This window comes from Aotus nancymaae, unplaced genomic scaffold, assembly GCF_030222135.1.
Source record: "Aotus nancymaae isolate 86718 unplaced genomic scaffold, 86718_ANA_hifiasm-v0.15.2.pri h1tg000014l, whole genome shotgun sequence".
Classification (NCBI taxonomy): Eukaryota; Metazoa; Chordata; class Mammalia; order Primates; family Aotidae; genus Aotus; species Aotus nancymaae.
Window position 1 is genome coordinate 53,853,811 of NW_026988425.1, and position 26,046 is coordinate 53,879,856.

Below are 26,046 nucleotides of genomic sequence, written 5' to 3' on the forward strand. Positions count from 1 at the left end.
GGTGAAGACCAGTTGCAGGAAGAAAATTCACAGATACCTTTTGTTCAGAATTAAGAACAGAAAATGTGCAATACAGGGAAGCAGGCACACAGTTCAGTATAAAGGCTGATTTCTAAAAGGCCAGAGCTGTCTCATGACAGATCAAGCTGCCTGAAAAGGTAGTATGTGTTATGTCATCTGTGTTCCCAGGAAGAAGCTACCAGACATGTGCTCAAGGCAAGCTCTGTGCCACAGAATGTGACGTCTACATTCCTTCTAGTGCTAAGATTCAAGATCCTCAGATTTTTGTCTGGTGAAAAACAGTACTACTTGTAATGATTGTAATTTTCTTGGCTACCTTGAAGTTAAATACACTATATGCTAACATACAGTGTATTTAATTAGTCATTATATTCCCAGCTTTATACAGGTATGAATCTATTCCTGATGGGAGTGAAAACTATGCCTTGAGTGCACATAAGTGGTATTTTAATCCAAGATAAAATTGAAATCCTTGATTTAGTTCCATTAGTTCTGGGTCTCTGAAGGTCTTCCTATTTAATGGCTGCATCTTTACCTGCCCATTCAGGGTTCTGCAAAATAGAAGTTTGGGGTCAGCATTTTTTTCTAGGAGTACAGTCAGATTCTGATTCAATTTCATCCAGAATCAAAGTTATGTTGCTGTAATCTTAGAGTACACAGAGCTATAGCACTGAAAATAATTTTGAGGCTTGTAAGCTAATGTGATATTTCTTTCCATGTAATCAATGGAAATCAAAAAGCAGGAAGAGTTCTTTCTGTACTTTTCTGCATTTGGGGCAAGTGTCATTGGAGAGAGTTTGGGGAGCGGGAGCTGACAGCATTCCTGTCTACTTTATGCCAAACCGGTGACAGAGTCCCACAGAGCCTGGAGCCACGAAAGTATCTCTATTCTGTAGACAAGGAAACAGGAGCTTACAGGGGACAGTAGTTAAGTGAAATGTAGAGCCCAGGTTAAAACGCAGCTCTGGCAAATCAAATTTTGTCAACTTTTCAAACAACTAAACACAACAAAATAATGACATGAGCATTTTTAAATGTTGTATTTCAGTTATTGAAAAAAGAAGCCACTCATGTTTATTTTGGAATTATTAAAGTAGCCCAGAATCAAGATTAAAATGGAAATATTTAAGATCAACAGCACTTTTTTTTTTTTACCTATTTCAAAATACTTGGGGCTTCATGTGAAACTAAAACCTTTAAAAAGTTAACCTCAAAAATTGAAAAGAAAAGCAGATAAGCGATTTCCCGGTAAAGAAAGATTGCCACAAAATCACTGTAGTGTGTATGGAAATTTCAAAGGGTAGGTTCTGATGTCCAAAGTGAATAACAGGATGTGTGACTAAAGCTGTTGACCTATGACCCGCTGTCTTACCTCAGAACCTACGGAGTTGCTGACGTTACTCTTTTTCTTTCTCTTTCCCCTTCCTCTCTTTGTCCTTAGTTTTGATTCGACCCTCTGCCTCCGTTTTGCTTCCTCCTCTTCGATGCTTTCTGTCCTCCCATCTTCCTCACTGTTTCTCTAATTGAGCCTAATACGAAATTCATTATGAAACTAATATGACCCTAATATGAAAATGTGTTATAGATCATGAAAAACTTCCTGTCTACTGTATGTGTCCTGTTAAACCCAGGTAGGTGCAATCTGTTTCTTTCTCTGATAATAATTTTGCTTCCATTGTGCTCAGCATTTGTACTTCTGAGCTCTCTCCACCCTCGCCCTGGGATGTGTGCCTGTGTGGTGGGGACAGCGAGGCAGGGGTTCACTGTTAATTCTCTTCCTGAGAAAGAGAAAGCGCCTTGTCCCTGTCTGAGGAAGACTTCCTGGTACACAGACTCAGAGTCCTGACAGTACGTCCAGCATCACAGAATAATCTGCCATGGCATTGTGTAGAAATAATGTCAACAGAATAGCATCCAAGAAAATTCACAGAAATCTCTTTGAGAAATTCACTGTTAACAGGAGCTTAATACTTTGTAACACATGTACAGCCTAAGTATGTTGTCCTTGGATGGAGAACACATTACTTATTAAAAGCCAGCAGAACAAACACTCTACTTGATCTTAGCCAAAGGCTAAAAAGCTATGAATATAATGGTGGGAGTTCGGAAGCTGAGAGCAACACAAAGCCACTTTAGAGAACCTGCACGGTGAATTCTGGTTCTTTTCAGCTGATGGCATTGCGTGCTTTCTTTAACCTCATGATTCTATGTTTTAGAATGAAGACATTGTGCTGCTAACCCTCATCAAAACAGGGTAAATGGTGGAGAGGCCAAGCACATCCTTGACCCATATCGGCAGAATTCTCTCTCAAACTCCCAGGATTATTTGAGATGATTAACATGGTCTGTAGTATTCATTTTATTTATACCTTCAAAACTATTTCTAGAGTACATTCTCAATTACAGTCAGTCACAGGACTGGGCTCTAGAAGGGTGAAAATTAAATACTGAAATATAAGCAATACAAAATAAATTCCTGCTCCTAAAGTTAGAGGTTTAGGAGGGAGCAGACATCCCTGGGCTTAGAATCCCAGGACTTGATTCAAGTGCTGCTTCTGCCACTCGCTCTCTGAATGACCTTAGGCAACTCACTTACGCCTCTGACTCTCACTTTCTCTCTTCACAAAACAGGGATTATATCCACTTCCCGTGATGTTATGAGAAGAAACCAGAGAAAGTGTGAGAAACTGCCCCAGGTACTCTGACTACACACAAATAATGCACAACAACTATTTTCAAAGTCTAGTATAGGATACAATGTGTGGCTCCAAAATACAGTAAATAAAAATAGAAGAGGTACCTTAAATAAGCAACTGGTGACTTTTCTAAAGCAGTGACCGCAGAAGTCAGTTCTATGGGCTCAGAGAAGAGGGAAATCTGTGAGTAGTAGGGTTATAAAGGGCTTCCCTGGGGAGGAAACATGGCACAGAAACAGAACTAAGATTAATTAAGGATGGGCGATAGGCTGGTAGGCATTATCCCCATTGCACTGATGTGCAAACTAAGGCTTAGAAATGTTTCATAACAAGTCTGAGGCTACACTAGAACCAATACGTGGCAACGCCTACTTTTAAAACCAGTTTTTACTTTTATTGTTTTTTCAATTCAAAATTCAGGCACTTAAAATACTAGTAACTTGGAGGCTCAAAGAAGGGGTGTGTGTGTGTGTGTGTGTGTGTGTGTGTGTGTGTGTTTTGAGGAAGTGGGCATGGAGTGAAGGAGGAAAGCAAGAACACACACGGGAAAAGCACTAACAAGGGGGCCAGTGCATCAATGCATGTGATGTATCTGGGGGCTTATGGACAGAAAATCCAACTGGCATAGAGGTTTGTGCAGTGAAGGGGAAGAACGCAAGGTGGTAAAAGTGTGCTGAGAATAAGTGAATACATGAAGGAGTTTGGAAATTTTCCACTACAAAAAAGTCCTCTTTGAAAATCTTCAAACAGAGGAGTGATCTAATTCAGGTGGTTTTAGAAGAAGATGGGTTTGGCATCATGTAAAATAATTGAATGGGAAAAAGACAGAACAAAAAGGCTCCTGATGTGCAGAGATGTGGCTTTGGCTTAGGGTAGACGAGACAGAAGGACAGGAACTGATACGAAGGGAGATTTGAGAAGAGTGAGTGATTGGAATTGGAATCAGAGTTGAAGGTGGCTGTGTTCAAAAATGACTGCAGGCTTCAAGCTTAGGTGGCAGAAAGAACCATCATGACATTCACAGAAGTGGGGAAGTCAGAAGGCTGCTGATTTTGCAGGGAAGAGGAGTCGGCTTATACCCACCGAGTTCAAGTGGCAAGACAGTCAAATGGAATGTCCGATAAGTAGGCAACTGGAGTAGGAAAAGGAATCTGATTGCAGACTCGAGAGTCCCCTGGTGAGTTCTGTGGAGGTGCATGATTTCCATGGAGGCAATATACTCAGAGGCAGAATGACTCAGGAACCACGCCTTGGGAGACGTCCAGTGTGCAGCTGTGAATTCCACAAACCTTTGTCTATAGCAATGATGAAATATTGACTGTGGAATTTTGGATATTTTCCTTAATGGAAGCTTGAAAATGGTGACCAAGCACATAGAGAGAGAACGAGTCATATAACTTGTTTATTTCTTGCCTCCTGAATAATAAATGTTTAGTTAATAAATGTCCTTATGTGAATCAGAATTTAATCTAAGATGCTTTTATTCTCATCAGGTGGTGACATTATAGAGCAGCAGTTAACTCCTCTCATCTCCAACTTCACTGGCAGTTACCAACGTCCAACTAAAACAACACAAATGTGTTCATAATCATATTGGCTTAGGTCAGTTACCAAAACAGTTGAACGTGAACATCTTAAAGGATGGAGATTCATTCATAAAGGTTCATACCAAAAAGAAAAGAATGGTCTTTAGAAATGCTTTCCAAGTACATTTAATGCAAAGGAAAGCTATAGGCAAACAATTAACGGCTTGACTCATTCATGTCATGTGGATGGAAATTTTGCCTTCTGATAAATACCTGCCTATTCAGCATTCATCTATAAATGAAACAGCTTTTTTAATGTAAGGAATTTTTCTCCCTTAGCGGCTCACAGATGAAGGTGTGGTGACAGAGAGCAATTTTATTTTTAAGTGTTACTACTTAGGTATAAATGGTGATCATCTGATTTAATCCCTATCCCTGTGGACCGTTATTGAAAATACAGCTCATATATATAGCTCATATGGTGTGCAGGACATTACCAGGTGGTATTTGCCAATATGGGATATTGCACTCATGTGTATACACACACAGGCACAGGCACACATGCACACACTTAGATACAACACACAGACATACATGCAGACATAGACGAAGACATGGACAGATAACAGAGGCACACACACACACACACACACACACACACACACAGAGCTCTAGCTATCTCTGAGGTAATTCAACAAGCCCTGAAGTTGGCCTCATCTTTATTTTCAGAACTGGTTTTTTCTTTCCTTTGAACAGTAATCCTATCTGAGGCAGAAAGAGGATGAGTCACATCGAGGCAAAACTTTGTAGGTAGAAATGTGCGTAACTGCGCTTCTCTAAGATGCTCGTGAAGAAAAGACAAAAGAACAGCCATGTCGCTGAGATGCCATCTGTGAGGCTGGCACAGTGAGGCACGACATCCCTGGTGCTTCTCGGCAGCCTGCGAGGGCCGCCTCCTTCTCTCCCTCCCTCCCTCCCTGCTTCTCTCCCTCCCTCTCTTCCTCCCACTTGCAGGGCGGCTTTCAGAGCCTTCCCTCCGGGCTTATGTTCCACTGACCTATAAATGTTCACTGTAATTACACCAATTGTCACCTCCTGCATTGTTCACCATTCTTCTTACCCTTCTCTATTTTTAAAATTTTTATCTTCACAATAGCATGCTTTACAGTAAAAACCTCAAGTGAAAATGTAGTAAAACAAACAAAACATAGTTCATTAAGGCAGGCAAAACAACTCTTTGTGACAACAGTTTAAAAACTAGCAAACTAATGATGAATTGTGCAAAAATAATATTAAAGATGCCATCTCTGATCCTTTACATATAACATTTTTTTCAGCTGGAAAAATCCAAGAATGAATGAAAGAGCTTGTGGATGGGCCCAGACCATGGGCAGCACGGCTCTTCTCCAGCCTGGGACATAGCTCATCACTCAAGGTAGACCCTGGAGAGCAGCTGCTGAGCTCAGCCTTGGCCCATATCCCAGTACTCCCTGTGTCCACTCAGAGGAGCTTCTGTGTATCTGGGAGACCCTGTTTCCTCATCTGCAATGCCAGGACTCACATCCTAGCGGGGGCTCTGAAAAACAGATCACCTAATGTAAGACTTGGTCATGTATTTCCTCAAGAATGGTTTCCGTGAAAGAGCCAGTGAACTCACAGAGGCTAAAGTCAATGGTCAGTCTTCCTCATTAATGAATATTGATCGAGCATTCACCATATAATAGGCAGCTTCTTCTACATTTCTCTGGATACCTGTCATGTAAGAGGCTCTACATGTGAGGATAGACTTAGAGGGCAGTTGGTTCTTCTTTGTGGACATAGAGGAACAGAAAGAATAAAGAGATCTCAGAAGGAAAAGGGAAGTGGGAGGAAGCTGGGTCTGTGGGTCCCCCAGTGGTTCATACTGAAAGAAGAACTGGTGGGCACTTACCTCTGTGGCAAATGCGTGAAAGTAGAAAGATGAAGCCAACTTTCCAAAAACTTTTATGAAATTACTTCAGTGAGAAAATCTATTAAGTACATTACATCTATTTGATTACAATAGAATTCTATGTAACTTACAAAATAGCACAGTAGAAATCAGTCAGTCCAATACTTTTGTTGGGCAGAAGGGAAACTTGCCTCGGGCCACGCTACCGGCTGGGGTCCCTGGCGTAGCACTAGGTCTCCACCTCCACACACTACCCCGGTTCAGAGCTGGTGCTATGGGTTGAATTGTGTCCCGGCAAAAACAGGCTGAAGCTCTAACCCCAGTACCTCAGAAAGGGACTTGGCTTGGAAGTAGGGTCTTTAGAGAGGTAACTGAGTTAAAGCAAGGTAATTAGAGGGGGCCTCAGCCAATGTGGTGGGAATTCTTATAAAATGGGGAAATATGGACACATATATATGCAGGAGGAAGACACTATGAAGAAGCAGAGGGAGAAGATGGCCTGTCCAAGGAAAGAGGCCTGGAACAAATCCCTCCCTCGCAGTTCTCAGAGGAAACAACCTTGACGACATATTACTTTTGGATTTCTGGCCTCCAGAACTGTCAGACAATGCATTTCGGCTGTTGTAAGCCACCTAGGTGTGACACCGCCTCATGGCAGCCCTAGGAAATGAATACAGCTGGGGACCAGGATTTTTATCAAAAGACCAGGGAGGAAGGTTTGGTTTCTTGGGAGAAATTTCTAGATTATAGGAGTCACTGACTATCGTAACTTTGAAACATCCATTTCAAATCTTATCAGACACACAAACGCCTGTAAAAATCCAATTATACAAATTTATAGTCTAGGAAAAAAATGAAATTACTCCTCATGGACATGTAAACAGAGTTTAGGACTAGAAAATAAACAAGGCTCTGGTAACTAGGGAGCGCAGTGCAAAGAACGCAGTCGCAGGCACGTGGCTGTGTGGGTTTGAGCCTTGACTCTGACTTTTTGTGATCTTCAGTCACTGCCCTCACTGGTCTTCAACTTCATCCAAGAAGAGTGTTGGTCATGTGGCCTCTTGGAAGCCACGCCCTAAGGTGCTCAGCACAGGGTGTCACACATAGTGACTATTAACCAGATTTTAGCTCCTATGATAATGACTAATAGCAGAAAACTACTTTATTTAAAAAAATTAAAGGTGGCCGGGCGCAGTGGCTCACACCTGTAATCCCAGCACTTTGGGAGGCCAAGGCGGGCAGATCATGAGTTCAAGAGATCGAGACCATCCTGGCCAACATGGTGAAACGCCATCTCTACTAAAAATACAAAAATCAGCCAGGCATGGTGGCACACACCTGTAATCCCAGCTACTCAGGAGCCTGAGGCAGGGGAACTTCTTGAACCTGGGAGGTGGAGTTTGCAGTGAGTTGGGATTGCACCACAGCACTCCAGCCTGGTGACAGAGTGAGACTCCATCTCAAAAAAAAAAAATTAAAGGCAAGCACCCAAAGGTTAAAAACACATGTATTTGTTTGCGTTTCATCTTCTTAGATGACACATATTTTAAGTTTTATTTTTATGTAATTCGTTCCTTCTCTCTTATTCAGGAACATTTCTATCCTTTGAAAACAGCGTAATACTTAGATGCCAAATGTGATCATCACATGCAAGAATATGAATATCCCACTAAGCTATCTAGTCATGTTCAAACCAAAACAAGTATTAAACCTCTTATGTACAAAGTGATTCTTTTCATGAACTTGGAAATGTTTCAAAACCAGGTTACTGAGTTCTGCTTTGGACCATACTGTCGCAATACCAAATCGCCTCTGAATAAATGTATCCTCGCAACTTTTATTGTTCAGCATCGATTTCAAAGCTAGAGATTCAATTTTCTTTTCATGCATACCTGAGCTGTTGTAGCGATTTGTCAGACCAAATCTAAAATGCAGCACTTCGAGGATGTAGGAGAGACATTGTCTAAAAAAAAAAAATCAACTAAATCAGAATAGTTGTGAAGCTGCTGAAGAAAGTAAAAATAAACACTCTCACGCAGGAAAATAGAAGATCCTGTTGCTTGTGGGAAATAGATTTTCTAGAAGTTAGATCAGCTGGAATTACTGTCACGGACATGCCAAAAGGCAAGTGAAGGAAATGTACTGAATATCGTTGGCTCTGCATAAGGGAATCTCAGGAAGTAGTTCACAAGAATGCCACCCACATGCATGGGAGGGCCCGCTTGCTAGATGCTTTAGGCAAATAAAAACATTCTGTAGAGTTATTTTGCTGGAGCCATTAAGCGCTCCTTGCTACATGAAGTAATATATAGCCCTTAAAATAGGGCGTTTAGCAATACCCTGTCAGTTCTTGAGGATCACTCTTTAACTGTAGAGAATATGTCTTCTAAGGCACCAGAGACATCCAGAGAGGGAGGGCTGCTAATATTAATGACACACAAACTTTGGGTGAAGGCATAGGGGAAGCCAGCACTCACTAGAATCTCACTATGCAGGTACCCCGATCTCACACTGCCAGCCTCCACGACCATGAGAAAATAAACGTCTGTTGTTTAAGCCACTCGGTGTATGGTATTTTGTTATGGCAGCCCAAGAAGACTAAGACATCTACTGTGACAGTTTCTCAAAACACTGCATACCTTCTCTTCATGGGGATTATTGGAGTGTAGAAGAGTGTATGGACACTTTTTTATTATTATTATTTTCTAGGTTATCACTCCAACAGAATAGGAACTGCATTTCTTTTTGCAAGTAGGTGTTCAATAATTATTTGTTGAATGATTGAATGCTATGGCTACTATATGGAATTTCCAGGTCAAATATGAGCAGAAGGCTGGGTGTGGTGGCTTGCACTTGTAATCCCAGCACTTTGGGAGTCTGAGGCTAGAGGGTTACACCTAGGAGTTACCAGCCTGGGCAACATAGGGAGACTCCATGTCTACAAAAAATAATAAAAAATTAGCCAAGTGTGGTGTCGTGCAGCTGTAATCCCAGCTACATGGGAGGCTGAAGAAGGAGGATCACTTGTGCCTGGGAGGTTGAGGCTGCATTGAGCTCTGATCACACCACTGCACTCCAGCTGGGATGATAGAACAAGACTCCATCTCTTTCTCTCTATATATAAGTGTGTGTGTGTGTGTGTGTGTGTGTGTGATGAATAGCAAAATTCAATCCTACCCCCATGCAATCACCAAAAAAAAGAGAAAAAAAGCTATTTATAACCAAACATATCTTCTATCAAGTGGGGGTGCTATTACACGGAAGGCCATTTTGTTCTGCTGAGCACCTGCATAGGTCTGGGAGTTAAAAGGTAGATGGAGCAGGAGAGAGGTGAAGCCCTAAATGCCATTAAGTAAGAACAATCTGGAGTTCCTATGAGCAATTTTTGAAGTAGGAGAGGTACAGAAGGGTAGGAATGAGAGAAAAAGACCGAGCAAACTAGCAAAAGGCTAGCACCCAAATCATTGGGTAACTTTTAAGAATATGAATGTCTAAACACAAACACATCTCACATTATTGGTGAATACACATTGCTTCCATTTCCTCAATCCATCAGTAAAGTGTGGGACGATGCGGAAATACCATGTGTGAACTTTTGTTTTGTGTGGGAGAGGGAAGGCTGGTGGTTGGGAAAACGAAGGAAGGGGTTCAATTCTACCTTGGACCTCTGTGGTACGGAAAAGGAAGACCAGGACAGCTACTGTGAGAGAACTCCTAAACACAACCAAGTTGGCTGAAGCAGAGATGTGGGGCTTGGTGTGATCAAGAATTCATAAACGCTTTGGAGAGAAAGCGGAACTTTTCACAATCTGTACGGTGGGGATTGCAGCCAATTTTATTCAGCCCTCAGGAAATAGGGTGAACCCAGTTGACCTCCAGGGGAAAAAAATTCCCTATCCCACAAACAATAAAAATCTTAACTAAAGTTTAATATGATAGCAACCAGAAACAAGGCTTCCTGTTGTCCTCAGACAACCGAAAGTTCATATTCACACGCCCAAGTAACCACACCCCCAGCCCCTGCACTGTGCCAGTGAACTGTTTCATTGATAACTTTGGGGTGTGTTTTGATCTTGGAGATCTGTTAACTGCAGAGAATGCCTGGTGCGGATTTTATGAGGATGTGTTTTATAAGTGCTTATGTGTAATGATGAGGGAACTTGAAGAAAGTAGAAACAAACAGTAAAACCAGATGGGAAGGAGTCTTGGAGAACATGAGAAGCAGAACTTGACTTAATGAATAAAATAAGAGATGGCATCTCATTTTTTACTGGGTGTGTAGAGAATGGGAACCTGAAATGCAGGTTTGGTTATTAAAGTGAATTAGTAAAGGAGATTTATGGTTTTGGAAGAATTAACAGTCATGGAGGGGGGCAGGAAATGGTTATAAGTGACTTTCAGATTCTGTGCTTGGGTGACTAATGACAAATATAGCATAGTAAACCATCGGACCATATCACGCAAACAGCCTGTGTGAGTTAACTTTGCTTTGTCTTGCTGGGGAAATTAGAAGGCTTTAAACAAAGCAGAGAGAAGACATCTATTGGACTGTCCAAAATGACTGAAAAGCTTGGCAATGTGGTATCCATACCAGGCAACTACAATTCCTGTCTTATTTGATTTAGACACCCAGGGAAGTACAGGTGTACGCTGAAATTTACTTCGAGATACAAATCTTCAGTTATTCACAAGCTGGCAGCACAGGTCTCTAAGCCTGTTGTCCTTGAAAGAGAAAAAAAGCTATTTATAACAAAACATATCTTCTATCAAGTGGGGGTGCTATTACACGGAAGGCCATTTTGTTCTGCTGAGCACCTGCATAGGTCTGGGAGTTAAAAGGTAGATGGAGCAGGAGAGAGGTGAAGCCCTAAATGCCATTAAGTAAGAACAATCATCTTGGCACATCATCTTGGCACCGGATCTGCTTCACCTCTCAGAAGTTTAGAACAAACTTTTACGAAGGGCAGGACTTTTAACACTCCCTCACTGTGGGGTGTTTAAAAAGGCTAGCATGGAGAGAAAAATCAATTGTTCAATAAGTAGTATATGGGGGCCGGGCTCAGTGGCTCACATCTGTTATCCCAGCACTTTGGGAGGCCGAGGCGGGCAGATCACGAGGTCAATAAATCTAGACTATCCTGGCCAACTTGGCGAAACCCAGTCTCTACTAAAAATACCAAAATTAGCCGGGTGTGGTGGTGCATGCCTGTAATTCCAGCTACTCGGGAGGCTGAGGGAGGAGAATCGCTTGAACTTGGGAGGTGGAGGTTGCAGTGAGCTGAGATCGCACCACTGCACTCCAGCCTGGTGACAGAGTGGGACTCCGCAAAAAAAAAAAAAAAAAAAAAAAAAAAAAAAAAAAAAAAAAAGTAGTATATGGAAGAAAGGTTTGTGTTGAATGAAGGGAGGTTTAGTCATTAAAAAACAGAAAGAAAGCTCAAAGCACAGAGTTTTTACTGTGTGCCTCCACCACTGGAAAAACAGCTTCAGTGTAGTATTATACATGAACTGTTTCCTACTTCAGTATAGTATTATACATGAACTGTTGCCTAGAATCAAAGTTCCCACGATGGAACATGTGGGGCTGGAACATGTGGGGCAATACTAACTAAACACTACCATCTAGTGGCCAGTTGTGAGAACTACAAAAGGTGGAGACATGCATAAAAAATATTGTGAAAGAAATGGCGATAACCAAGAAAAAGATGTTTAATTTTCCCTTAGTATCAGGGAAAATAATTGATCACGCTATATAGTAAATGAAGATATGTGTATCAAGTGCTGCTATTCTCTATTACTCTTAAAACTTAGATGGGTTTGCAGGGAGTCTCAAGTGTATGTTTTGCCGTTTATAGCACCAGTGTAGAGATATTTCCACCAATGATAAATAGGCTGCAAAACATAAAATCCTTTATAAAAGTGATGAAGATACAATCACTGTGGGAATTTTGCTTCCTCTTCCCCTCCCTACCTCTAACCCCCTACTATCCCTCACACCTAACACCTCTCACAAGTTGCTACTGTATAGCTGGCATAGCTGGAGGAGTAGAAAGAGTGAGCTCACAGTCAGAAAATCTGAGTGGTGCCTCTGTTCCACACACTTCTGGCTGTTTGAGCCTAGGTTAGTCACTTAACCTTTCTAAGACTCACTTTCTAAAAATATGCAAATATGTAAACTGTTGCTCTTCCAGTCTCCCTGGGTTTGGGAGAAAACATAACGTGTACAAAAATGCATGGTAAATGCAAATGTGCTATACGAAACTGCTATTAGTTTTAAAACCTCTAAGTGAGGATGATGAGGATGGCGAATCTGATATTTGAAAGTGTTAAATATTTTTTTAAAAGCCATTGTTTCTTAATATTGTTGATTTCCCGAGGCAAATATCTTTGATGTGGATTGAATGATTGTGTGAATCCTCAAGTTTATCCTGCCCCTGTACATGCAGCAAAGGAAAGCTAATTATTTGTCCAAATTTTTATACTGAATCAAAGACGAGACTGAGAACAAATGTCATAGCTTGAGTGTTGAAGTTTATCATTCTAGGAATCCTATTGTGTTGTTAATGTTTTCCCAGTAGTTTCAGTAAGTAATGTAAATCCATGAATCTAAATTATTAAAATGGCTACAGATAAGCCATGAAACCAAATTTCACTTCATATTCTTTAGGTTCTGAACCTAAAGAAAGGGTGAAATAAAATGGACTTCTATTAGACTTATTGACACCATCATTATTTGAGAAAGAGCTATTTCCTAGGTATATTTTAGGAACTTTTATCTGGTGATATCTATCTATCTACTAATTTTAAGAGTGAGGTGGAATTTATTCTTTTTACAAGGTTAGTGAAGTTGGAAACAACTAGTTTCTAATTGATTAAATGTAACCTATTTTCAAGTAGCTTGATGTGACTGAAATCAATGTTTTATTTTCCAAACCAGTGGAATAGACACAGGGTCATTACATTCAGAATGGCATGACATGGTTACAAATCTTAGTATTAAAGTGATACATCTGTTTTTATGTATAATTATTTTATAATGGAACATGTCCCTCAAAATCTGATGACTTGTTCCACAAGGAATCATTTATTCCACACACCCCTGTCCCAATAATGAATTAAAAGAACAACAAACTCTTACCCACCATATCCTTATGGAGTAGCTAACTTGAGACAGGAAATGCAAAACTCAGCACTGAGTTCATTATTTTTCATTTCTAGATTAGAACAGGTTTATCTAAGGCTCAGAAAGAAGTTCATGTTTTGTGCAACATGCAAACCGCAGTTCATTATATTTTCTTGTTTCAGAGAAAAAAATCTCCAAAGGAAAACATCCACAGGAGATACAAATAAAGAAGGGTTAGATGTTTCTGAAAACAATCTTTCAGGAAAAAAAAAAATAAAAAGGCAGCTCTCTTGAAACCCATAAGGAAAATGAAGTAGTTAAGAAACTCTAAAACCTTTTGCATGTGTTAGAATCACCTGGGTACTTTGGGCAATCTCTATGCCCAGATCACAGCCCACATCAGTTAGAAGAGGACCTCTGGGACATGAACATCAGGTTTTTTGTTGTTGTTGTTGTTGTTGTTTTAGGTTCTCTAGGTGACACCAACATGCAGCCACATCCCAAAAACACTTTAGTTAAGAAATATATACTTTGAAGCATGAAAGTAATGCTCTTTTTGGGGAAAACAGTCATTATAAGATCACAGATTATTTTTATAACTTTCATATTCTTATAAAAGCAAGAAGTAAAAATTCCTTTTATTAGTATGTAAGCTGTGAACAAAACACATGCAGGTGAGAAGCAAACGCTACAGGGATTAAATCAATGGGCCAGCAGAGAATACAATGTATTAATTCAATAGTCCATGCAGCACTCCCTGCTAGGCAGTGCAGGCATATTCACAAAGAGTGGCCTGATGCCTGTAATGAGCTGGCAAATAGTTGGGGCCACCAATATGTAAACAAACCAAGAACAAAGAAAACATATGCTCCAAATGGGTTACAAGCAGAGTTGTGGTATAGGGCAGAGCAAGATCACAGATGCTAATGACTTAGGAAGGTAATACGATAACAAGAATAAAATCTCTACCTGGTTGATTTCAAGGAGTCTGAAGAAGCAAATGCATGAATGACCAGAGGAATCCTCGCCACCGGAGTGTGGGATAGGAATATAAACGTAACTTGATTTGCAGGCTCTAAAGCTGTGGTTCTCAAAAGGTGGACCCAGATCTGCAGCATCAACATCACTTAGGAGCTCCTTAGAAGGTACATAATTGGACCTCACCTACGAAATCAGAAATCCTGAGGATGTGGTCCAGCAATTCCTTTTTTTTTTTTTTTTTGTCTCTGTCACTGAGCTAGAGTGCAGTGGCACCATCTTGGCTCACTGCAAACTTCACCTTCTGCTTCAGCCTCCTGAGTAGCGGGATTACAGGTGCCCACCACCATGCCTGGCTAATTTTTGTATTTTTAGTTGAGACGGGATTTCACCATGTTGGCCAGGCTGATCTCGAACTCCTGACCTCAAGTGATTCACCATTTCAGCCTCCCAAAGTGCTGGGATTACAGGCGTGAGCCACTGTGCATGGCTCCAGCAGTGAGTTCTTACAACCAATCTAGGGGATTCTGGCGCTCCAGGTGATTCTGCTGCATCCTAAAGTTTTAGAACCAGTGCTCTAAGGTTTTCCTTGAAAATAAACAAATACACAAAATTGGCCATTTTATCATCCACATTCACTGAAGTAGAGACATATACCTGTACAGGGTAGTATGTATTCACTCATACTTCAACACAGACAAGATCACGTGTGCTGGGAACCATTCAGCAGGATGGCAATCTTAGGTAAGTTCTTAAAATAGGAAATAGAAAACTAATTACTTTTATAAATGATGGAGTAAACAGTCATATTCATGCAAATTTGCTGACTGTAGGTACTCAAAATTAGTTACAAACTTGTATTTTATATATGGCTTATAATATTTTAGACTTCTGGAATGACCATTTCCTCCTGTCTTTTTAATCCCTAACTTTTATTTATTCATTTTCTACTTCAATAGTTTTTTTGGTACAGTGGGTTTTGTTTACACGGATACGTTCATTAGTGGTGATTTCTGAGATTTTGGTGCGTCCATCACCTGAGCAGTGTACACTGTACCCAATGTGTGGTCTTTTACTCCTCATCTTCTCCCAATCTCTCCCTGAAGTCCGTTATTTCATTCTTATGCCTTTGTATCCTCATAGCTTAGTTCCCATTTATAAGTGAAAACATATAATATTTGGTTTTCCATTCCTGAGTTACTTCTCTTAGAATAATGGCCTCCACTTCCACCCAAGTTGGCACAAAAGACATTATTTGGTCTCTTTTCCTGGCTTAGTAGTATTCCATCGGGTACATATATCACGTTTTCTTTATCCACTCGCTGGTCCATGGGAATTAGGCTGGTTGCATATCTTTGCAGTTGTGAATTGATCATGTATGTACAAGAGCATTCATAGAAAGACTTCTTTCCCTTTAAGTGAATACTCAGTACTGGGTTAAACTCTAACTTTTAATTTTTACCATAATTTTAAACATACAGTCACCCAAACACAAAAATCAATGAATTATAACTCTATTCCACACATGGGTAAATCTCACAAACCTACTCAAAGAAGCCAAACTCAAAACAAACAGTACACAGAATATGACTTCATTTCATAAAACTTAAAAATGAGGAAATCCTCCTTGTTTTTGGTATCAGAAGTCCAATAGTGATTATTCTGGGAGTGCCAATAGCATTCTGTTTCTTTCTCTTTCTCTCTTTCTTTTTTTTCTTTTGAGACGAAGTCTCACTCTGTCACCCAGGCTGGAGTACAATGGCACGATCTCGGCTCACTGCAACCTCCGCCTCCCGGGTTCAAGTGATTCTCCCACCTCAGCCTCCCGGGTAGCTGGGATTACAGGTGCACACCACCATGCCTGGCTAATTTTTTGTATTTTTAGTAGAGACAGGATTTTATGTTGGCCAGGCTGATCTCAGACTCCCAACCTCAAGTAATCTGCCTGCCCGCCTTGGCCTCACAAAGTGCTGGGATTACAGGCGTGAGCCACCACGCCCATCACAGTCTGTTTCTTAATCTACAACACATTTGAAACAGAAGACTTTCAAAATGTATGTAATGACCCTGTGTCTAGTCCACTGGTTTGGAAAATAAAACAGATTGATTCCAGTCACAGGAAGCTACTTGAAAGTATGTTACACTTCTTAGTGAATTAAAAACTAGCTGTTTCTAATTTTACTAATCTTGTAAAAAGAATCAATTCCACCCCACCTCTAAAGTTAGTAGATAGATATCACGAGATAGAAGTTCCTAAAATATACCTAGAAAATAGCTCTTTCTCAAATAACAATGGTGTCAGCAGTTCTAATCTGCGAAGTCCCCTTCTATTTCACCTTTTCTTTAGCTTCTGGTGAGCCCAGTGTGCTCACTTAGTGAAAATTCATGGACTTTTAAACTTATAATTTGTGCACTTACAGTTTGTATATTTTAAGGCCAAGTTTAAAAAACGTAGAATAGGATCAATGCTATGTTAGAGTTCTAAGCAGTCAGGACATGTTCACTTCCCTTTGGCATTTAAAGATGTGTTAGATGTGGGGGTACTGCTCTCAGTGAATGCTGGGGACAGTCAATGGCACATCATCCACTACAGGGAACAAAGGCAAGTGCATAGTGATATTTAGTCCATGGGATTCTAAGAATCTCAAAGAAGGCCACAGGAATGAATGGTCAGTTTCTGACGATGCAAGGCAATTCATTCTGGCTTTCATAAGGCCTGAGGTAGGACAAGGCAAAACTGTGAAGTGGATGAGATTGTGAACAGTCCCCTCAATCACTGTGGGGTGGCCTGTGCCTGCGAGCACGTTTGCCACCTCCCCGTCTGTCAGCGTCACCCTCCTATTGAGTCTCTGCCACTGTTTCGAGCCATTCCCCAAATCCTGATTCAATGCTTTCCTTCCCCTCCCCCACTGTGCCTCCCCACTACCCTTCTCATCATCCTTATCTCCTTCCTTTTCATCAAAACCTACCTGTTCTCTGTTTTGTTATCTCAGGATCTTTGGTATTAGCCAGTTCACTAAACCACTGGGCTCCCCAGCCATGCTAACGAGCAGGTCAGAGCTGAGACGCTCTAAGCTGGTTATGAAGCTGAGGGAGCTCCACTCAGATAGCATCCCTCTCCAAAGCCATATCTGGATTTGACTGGGGCCTGAGGACCTTGATGAAAGTGGGGACCAACTAGTCATACTGTCTTCTGCCTCGGAGCTGTGGTTCTCTGGCAAGGGCAGAGGTTGCACAATATTGAGTTGCTCGACCTCGCTGTTGTCACTGATGTCCATAGACATACCCTGGGCCCTTTTCTGGAGACCTGAAAACAGTTCACACCAGAGCAAGTCCCCACTTATCAACAGGAGCAGCCTGCCAAAAACAATGTTGCTTTTTTTTTTTTTTTTTGAGATGGAGTCTGGCTCTGTCGTCCAGGCTGGAGTCCAATGGCGCGATCTCGGCTCACAGCAACCTCCGCCTCCCAGGTCCTGGTTCAAGCAATTCTCCTACCTCAGCCTCCCAAGTGGCTGGGATTACAGGCACGAGCCACCATGCCCAGCTAATTTTCGTATTTTTTAGTAGAGATAGGGTTTCATCATGTTGGCCAGTCTAGTCTTGAACTCCAGACCTCGTGATCTGCCTGCCTTGGCTTCCAAAGTGCTGGGATTATAGACGTGAGCCATCACGCCCAGCCAACAACGTTGCTTTTAAACAAGTAATTTTTTTTTTTTTTTTTTTTTTTTTTTTGAGACGGAGTTTCGCTCGTTACCCAGGCTGGAGTGCAATGGCGCAATCTTGGCTCACCGCAACCTCCTCCTCCTGGGTTCAGGCAATTCTCCTACCTCAGCCTCCTGAATTTTTTTTTTTTTTAAGGTGGAGTCTCACTCTGTTGCCCAGGCTGGAGTGCAATGGTGTGACCTCGGCTCACTGCAACCTCTGCCTCCTGGATTCACGCGAGTCTCCTGCCTCAGCCTCCTGAGTAGCTGGGATTACAGGTGTATGCCACCACGCCAGGCTCATTTTTGTATTTTTAGTAGAGACGGGGTTTCATCATCTTGGCCAGGCTGGTCTGGAGCACCTGACTTCTTGATCCGCCTCAGCCTCCCAAAGTGCTGAAATGACAGGCGTGAGCCACCTCGCCCAGCTAAACAAGTAATGCTTTAATGCATAAACTGAAGGGCTAATGGTACAGCCATTGTTCTAATGGATTTTTAATGAGGTGTAAAGTTCTCAGTTGATAGTCAACAAGGTGTGAAATTTTACAGAAATATTGCATTACTTTGAAATTAATCTCTTTGATTCAAGTTTATATCTGTTTTCTAAAATTCAAGAAAAGTATAAGAAAGATGTTTATTAAAATTTCTACTTTCTTATAATTAATAGGAAATAGTTACAGGACTATAGTTAATGACTATGTATTATATTTTTGAAAATTTTTAAGTGTTTTCACCACAAAAAGATGGTAAGTATGTGAGGTTATACATTTACTTAGCTCAATTTAGCCGTTACACAATGTATACATATTTCAAACAGTATATACACAATGAATACATACAATTTCTTTAAAAAATACAATCTGTACTTTCCTTTTAAGTATCATTTGGAGTTAAGAGAAAAAGTATTTTTCCTTGATTTTATTTTATGGACAAAGTTATGGAAGTGGAAGGGGACATCATAAAGGTAGGGCTTTCCTGAGCTCAGTTTCCTTGACTGCCCAGGTGCCCTGGGAGTGATAATGTCCTAGTAGCAACCAACGAGCCCCTTTCTGGCCAGCAGTGTGAGATCTATGCTCCATGGCATTGGGTTCTAAGCCCAGGGTTTCAGCATCTAAGTCACTTGGGTTCAATATCCCTCTTAGACCAGACAAAAAGAGGTCTTGCCCCGGGAGCCTTAGAAAGCCTACTCTTTCCCTTCTCCAGTCCTGCCCCTTCTCTTGTAAGATCCTTGAAATATGGCCACACAGAACCCCAAACCAACCTACTTTTATACCTGGGAGCTCGTGGCACATATCGGCTAACAGGGCTTGTGAGGTTCCATTACCCCATGCTTCCTCAAGGGGGCAGACATCTAGAACCGCTAAAATTAGGATATAAAGGTCTTTGGGCAATAAAATCAAAATCAGTTAGTTGTGAGAAAACTTTTGAATCTTACTCTCTAGTTTAATTGTTAAAGTGTCGAAGGAGCTACAAAATACAAATTTCCCAGTAAAGAAGAAAATCAAGAGAAAGAAGACAATACTACAATAAGTCATCCCATTTGTCAAATCTACCCTGGGTAATTCCTATTTCCTCAATTTCAGCAGAGGAGTACTTTTAGGATGCAGTATTGCCTGCCGGGATTATAACAATGTGCTAAGAGGCTGAGCGTGCATCTCTGATGACATCTCCAGACTGCGCAGGTGGAGCCCAAGCTGGATTTGGCATCAAGGTCCAAGTTTAGTCATAAATCTATTGATGAAAACTATACTTTATTTCCCCCCCTTCAAGAAGGGACAACATTCAGTTTTAACAAGCAGTCTTCTTTGTACAGCTTTGTTTTACTCCAGACTTAGATTCACAGTCAGAGAACCAGAGTTAGTACTCACTTCAAACTATTAACCTTTCATCTAGGGCCCGGGGTTCATCTCTGCCTAGAGGGCATGTGGGAACATCTCGATTGGGCTACGGTATTGTTTATTATTATGAAAGGATAATTCACATGTTGAATAAAAATTATATACCTCTTGAAAGGCAAGAAAGGGACTTCTCATAAGTCACGTGAATCCTGAAGTGACTATTATGTTTTAGAAACCCAAGGATAATTGTAATTCCGTGGCCTGGTTAAGTCATGTTCAAGAAATACAGTGCTCCTTATGGCTGCTCGTCAATCCTCTCAGCGGCCAGCAGATGGCGCTCACTTCTCAGAAATAGCAAAATGTGGTGGTGGGAAAACCAATTCCGTGGGGAGGGTCGGCCTTCACAGGGTTACAATCATTCATTATATACATGAGCAATGACGTTCAGCAATGTAGTTGTTGGCAGTCGTAAAGTGGGATATGGAACTGAACGGTTCACGCCCATTTTTACATATTTGAATTTATTTCTTCTTTGGGCACTTTAAGTAAATGAATGTTATTGATTCTTCCTTATGTGTTAAGTGCTGCACTGATATTTAAAATGATGACTCTTTTCTACTAGGAACTTATAATAAAAAAGATGGAGCAACAGAAATGGAAAACCTTGGCTGGGTGCGGTGGCTCATGCCTATAATCCCAGCACTTTGGGCAGATCACAAGGTCAGGAGTTCGAGACCAGCCTGGCCAATATGGTGAAACCCTGTGTCTAACATACAAAAATTAGCCAGGCGTGGTGGTGAGCACTTGTAGTCCCAGATACTCAGGAAGCTGAGGCAGGAGAATTGCTTGAACCTGGGAGGCAGAGGTTGCAGTGAGCCAAGATCATGCCACTGGACTCCACTCCTTGACAGAACAAGACTTCATCTAAAAAAGAAAGAAAGGAAGAAAGGAAGGGAGGGAGGGAGGGACGGAGGGAAGAGAGGGAAAACCTCTAGGACATCTCCTTGGTGAAGGTTAGCAGGTCAGCCCTTTGGTCTAGCTCTGCTCTTTCAGAACCATGGACCATGCATTTGTTCCCACCTCTGGGATCCACCATCTCTCCCTGGCTCCTTCCAGGTCCACCAGCCTCAGGGTCACTGCAGTCTCAGACCACCTGATCCGCAGAAGCCCCGCCTGTTTTGCTATATCCCTCTTTCCTCCATATTCCCATTTTTCTGGCTTACTTAAAGAATAAAACAATGCAAACTTTAATGCTTATTTGTATTTTTAAAAAATCAGTGCATTTTCATTTGTGTATTCTTGTGGACTTGGGCAACAGCTGAAAAATCAGAATCACTTCTCTCTTCATTGATCTTGAACAAATAGTCTAAGATGGATATTTTCAGGAAATGGACCACCTGTCATGCAGGCCTCTTTTCCTGAATGCAGATGGGATGGAAGTTGACATGAGAAAGCAGAATAATAAGTTAGGATGAACCTGGAGGAAGGTATAAAGAAGCTAAACAGAGGCTGCAGAATGTGGAGTGAAGGGCTGGGACAGGTAACTCAAGAAGGAAGAGAGAAGGAAAGTGACAGAACAGAGGCAAGGGAATTGACATCCAGGGAAATGTGAATTTGTCCGGGATGTCCTGAAAACTTTGTGCCATGGGACAGACCTAAGACCTGGACTATATTCATGGAAAGAAACATGATTTTCCCTAAAGAATTTTAGACCAATCAGAAAGACTCTTAAGCTCTGTCTTCTCAACTTTCCACTCTACCTCATTCTCCACCAAGCTACTTTTCCCACCTTTGTTCAACTGATTTTGGAAAGCGATATACATACCAAAAATACGCAAGTCTGCTACAGATTTTTTCTCTCTCACTTCAGCTGTGTCCCCAGTCATCATTTTAATCACTCTCAAAGAACGCGCTCCCACATTTGCCACAATGGATATTTCAAAACTCTTTTTTCGAACTCCCAGACCTGGCTGACCCTCACTCTCATTAAATGAATTTGCGTCCTTCTTTCCTGACTCTCAGTCTCTTTCCATAAGCTCAGATTTCCAGGGAGCAGTCACGTCACTATTCTCTGCCTTTATGAATGATCTTCCTCTTGTCTCAGGCTAACCTCCTGTCCAGCTGCAGGAGGCTGAGAACAGAGCAAAAACCGTGTGAGTGTCAGACTCGGAGTTTTAGGTTTGAATCTTGAAGCTGCCCCTACCTGGGTACAAGCTCCTAGGCAAGGTACGTAGCTTTTCTAAGACTCAATTTTCTCATCTGTAAAAACGTGGTGATAATAAAACCTCCTTTTGACGATATGAGAAATTCCTGTATGTTACTTGTGAAAACACTTTCCATACTACTTAGCAATAAATCCCCTCATATCCCTACCAGTTGACTGTGAAGAATTTTAAGCCCAGGAAGTACTGTGCTTTCCCTGTCATGAGGGTTGAGCTCAGGGTGAGGAAAGTGACTGAGTCCTGGTCCTGCAAACCTGTGAACCTACCCTCTCTTATGCCCCAACCACCGCCATCTTTTCTGATAGTACCATTTTGTTCTCACTTTTAGGCTCTATTACATTCTCCTGAGCCTTAAGTTCCAACATCCCCCAGGAATGGCCTTTCCTCCCTCTGCATGTCTGTTCTTGGATGATCCTGTGCACTGTGATAACTCTAACCCTGGAGGTGAATCTGAGGTCCATGTCTCAAACCTGAAAGGCATCTCCTCTCATCTACTACCACTTTCAAGGAGCTGCTCTTCAGGCGCCGCTGATTCTGGCATGCAAAAACGGCACATCTGAAGGATGCTTGTAGCCCTGTTTTTAAGTTCACAGGTTCAATTTCAAGACTTTAGGAGACCCTCAAATGCATCAAGTGGGGCCGGGCATGGTGGCATCTGTAATCTGAAATCCCAGCACTTTGGGAGGCTGAGGTGGGAGGATCACTTGAGGTCCAAGAGTTCAAGACCAGACTGGCCAACATGGTGAAACCCAGCTCTGCTGAAAATACAGAAATTAGCCAGGCATGATGGCACATGCCTGTAATCCCAGCTACTCGGGAGGCTGAGGCAGGAGAATGGCTTGAACCTGGAAGGCGGAGGTTGCAGTGAGCCGAGATTGCACCACTGCACTCCTGGGCGGCAAAGCAAGACTCTGTCTCAAAAACACCACAAACAAAACAAAAAACAAAACTAACAAGTGAGATAAAACTAAATCCAGTTTATAAGAAAGCCATTTCTACAGCCAATTCAGTGTTATCACTTATCTTCAGCCTGAAGCACAGCTGATCTTATTTTGCAATCTTCTCCTTAGCAGCTCAAACAGCTCTCGCTGGCAGTAATACACAACCGAGGGATGCCAGAGGGCAGGCACCGAACCTGGCTGCGAGGAAGGGAAGCTGGTTCCCAACGTTGTGCCAAGTCAGTCTGCTGTGTTTCGTTTAAACTGGGAGACACAGGAATATTCCTAAATTCTGATACCAATAGGGTTGTTTATCCCTTCTATACCTGGGGGGGCTTGCTGCCAATACTTTTTTCTCATTATTTCTAAGCACTTAACCTCCATATTCAGGGGACTACTTTCTGGACATTTGCTTATGGTCCACGGACGATCTGTTTGGATGCTTACTTGCTGTTTGGGTTAAGCAAACCTAATAGTTCTTGTCTTCCTTACAACCACCAGAGAGTTTTGGCAAAGATTACTAACCAGGTTAAATTTACATTGGCTCAAGCCTCTCCTGCAGGAATGCCACCAATAATTGTTGGTGTCTCTTTATTACACGTTTTTGAGGCACTGACTGCCCCCATAAAACTGTAGAAGGCATATGTGTATGGATACTATATATAATGATTACTCACCAATACAAACTTCGATGTTTTCCTTTCCACCTAATTTTCTTTTGATGTCCAATTTTCACAAGCATACATGTGTACACACAGGTACACACACACACACCTGTCATTGGTTACTTTGACACACATACACACAAATATACCTGTCATTGGTACACACACACACACACCTGTCATTGGTTACCTTGACACACACACACACAAATATACCTGTCATTGGTACACACACACACACACACCTGTCATTGGTTATCTTGACACACACACACAAATATACCTGTCATTGGTACACACACACACACACACCTGTCATTGGTTACCTTGACACACACACACACAAATATACCTGTCATTGGTACACACACACACACACACCTGTCATTGGTTATCTTGACACACACACACACAAATATACCTGTCATTGGTACACACACACACACACACACACACACACACACCTGTCATTGGTTACCTTTGCCAGGGAATTAAAATCCATATGATTCAATAAGGTAGATTTATTTGCCATTAACAGACAAATATAAAAATGATTGCTAAGCCAATAAGAAATTATTTTCACATTTTTCAGTTTTCCTTTTTCCTTATAATGGCAAGAACATTTGACTAAGAATCTAGCAAAGGGAAAATACTGTACTCACAAAAGTCATGGGAAAAAATCTCAAGCCCGTAAAGGAAACTCTCCTATAAAAACAAATTGCAGGTTTTTCAAGGTTGCCAATGCTTGGCACATCACTATCTGGGCAGGATAATTTGTTCTTACCAGCCTCAACTCAGATATAACCTATTTATGATGGCAACCATCATCTTGGCCTCAGGGAGGCACTATAGGTCCCTCAATGTATCTAAAGCACAGCTGAAATATTTAAAACCTGCCTTTGAAAGTCTGAAACATGACAGAATGGAAAAAGAACTCACAGAAGATAACATAAAACTCGATATTCTGGCCCTAAGTTAATATAAGAGATTCACATACGTTAGGAAGAGGAAATAATGTAGCTATCGGACTCAGAAAATAAGTAAATAAATGTGAGTTACAGATGTGGTTGGTGACACTCTTTTTTCCTCTGGTTTTCTTCCTTATTTTCTCCTTGTTCCTTCCTGGATCTAGGGGATGGCAAGCAATGGACTCCAGGGCCAAATGGAGTCTGCTGTCTGTTTTTATAAATAAAGCTTTATTGGGACACAATCATTCCCATTTGTTTACTTATTGTCTATGGCTGCTTGCATGCTGCATCAGAGTCAAGTAATTTTGACGGAGACTCTTCTGTCCCACAAAACTTAAAATATTTACTCTGGAGCCTTTTACAGAACAATTTGGCTATCTATAGCATTTAACAATGGATATGAAAGTGACAATGGTAGATATAAAGAACTTTGATATGTGTCCAGCCAGCAGAGGGGCCAGCTTCCCAAGAAGCATGTCTAGAATGTGATGAAATCACCACCTGCCAGTAAGACACATGCAGGCAAATGACACCAAGAGAAGAAACCTAGGAAGCATATCCAGAGGCTATAAAGTATTGGTCATGAACCTAGCAGGGGAGGACATAAGTGGTGTTTGCATCTCTGCTTCCAGTTGAGCGTTCACCAAAGAAAAAACAAATAAAATCCAGACCTCTCACCATGAAAGGGGGTTTGACTTCAGGCAAGGGCTTAGGGCTCTCTGCTGGGGACCAGCTGCACTTCACAATGTTGCAAAGCCTGTATTTGTTCAGAAATGTAATTCCCGATCTGATTACAAGAGTTCAAAGCTGAAAATGTGGTAAGGAGGAGAAAAAAAGGGGTACGATAGAAGACTTTGCAGTGGGTGGTAAGGGGGCATGATAACAATAACACTGAAGAAGTACCCTAGTAATTTACATAAGAAGGGAGTGGGAAGGTGGCTAAGAACAGCACAGAGTCCCAGAGACACACCTTTTTGCATAGAGTCTGGCTAACAACACAGATGAGAGATTTTAGCATAATAATGCAGTATTATCAAGGAAATAGACATCCCATCTGCGGGGAAATTGTCAACATGAGAGAGAATTGTGATAGAGAAGAGATCTGGAAATGAAGGATAACAAAAGAACTGAAATAACAGGCACAAGTCCTTGGCCCTCCTGTGTGTCACAGTGCCGGCGAACAGGAGAGCTGATGGGAGGCCTCGCTTGGGAAAACCTTATGCCTTCCAAAAGGGGGAAAGATCAATCTCTGAAACTATGTCATAGCTGATTTTAGTACTGGCCCTTGAAAACAAACATTTTAGAACTCACTTAATCAGCAGATGGTTTTAGAGGCTGAAGTTATGCTCAAGGTTTGTGAGGATGGACCGCAGTGCGGTGCAGTGGGGAAGTGGGTCGGCCCCAGCGTTCCTCTGCTGGGTTCTGAGTTGTCTCTCTTAC

General features: G+C 41.6%; 1 protein-coding gene and 1 long non-coding RNA gene across 4 annotated transcripts in view; one reads left to right on the top strand and one right to left on the bottom strand.

Moving 5' to 3' along the window:
- PDE4D (phosphodiesterase 4D) overlaps positions 1-26,046 on the bottom strand; it is a 1,389,427-nt gene that overhangs the window by 817,865 nt on the left and 545,516 nt on the right. The gene's annotated exons all lie outside the window — the stretch shown is intronic.
- LOC105720642 (uncharacterized) lies at positions 1,423-5,380 on the top strand. Its single transcript, XR_001108197.2, has 3 exons — positions 1,423-1,652; positions 2,238-2,364; positions 2,653-5,380. It is a non-coding gene; the product is annotated as an uncharacterized LOC105720642 (long non-coding RNA).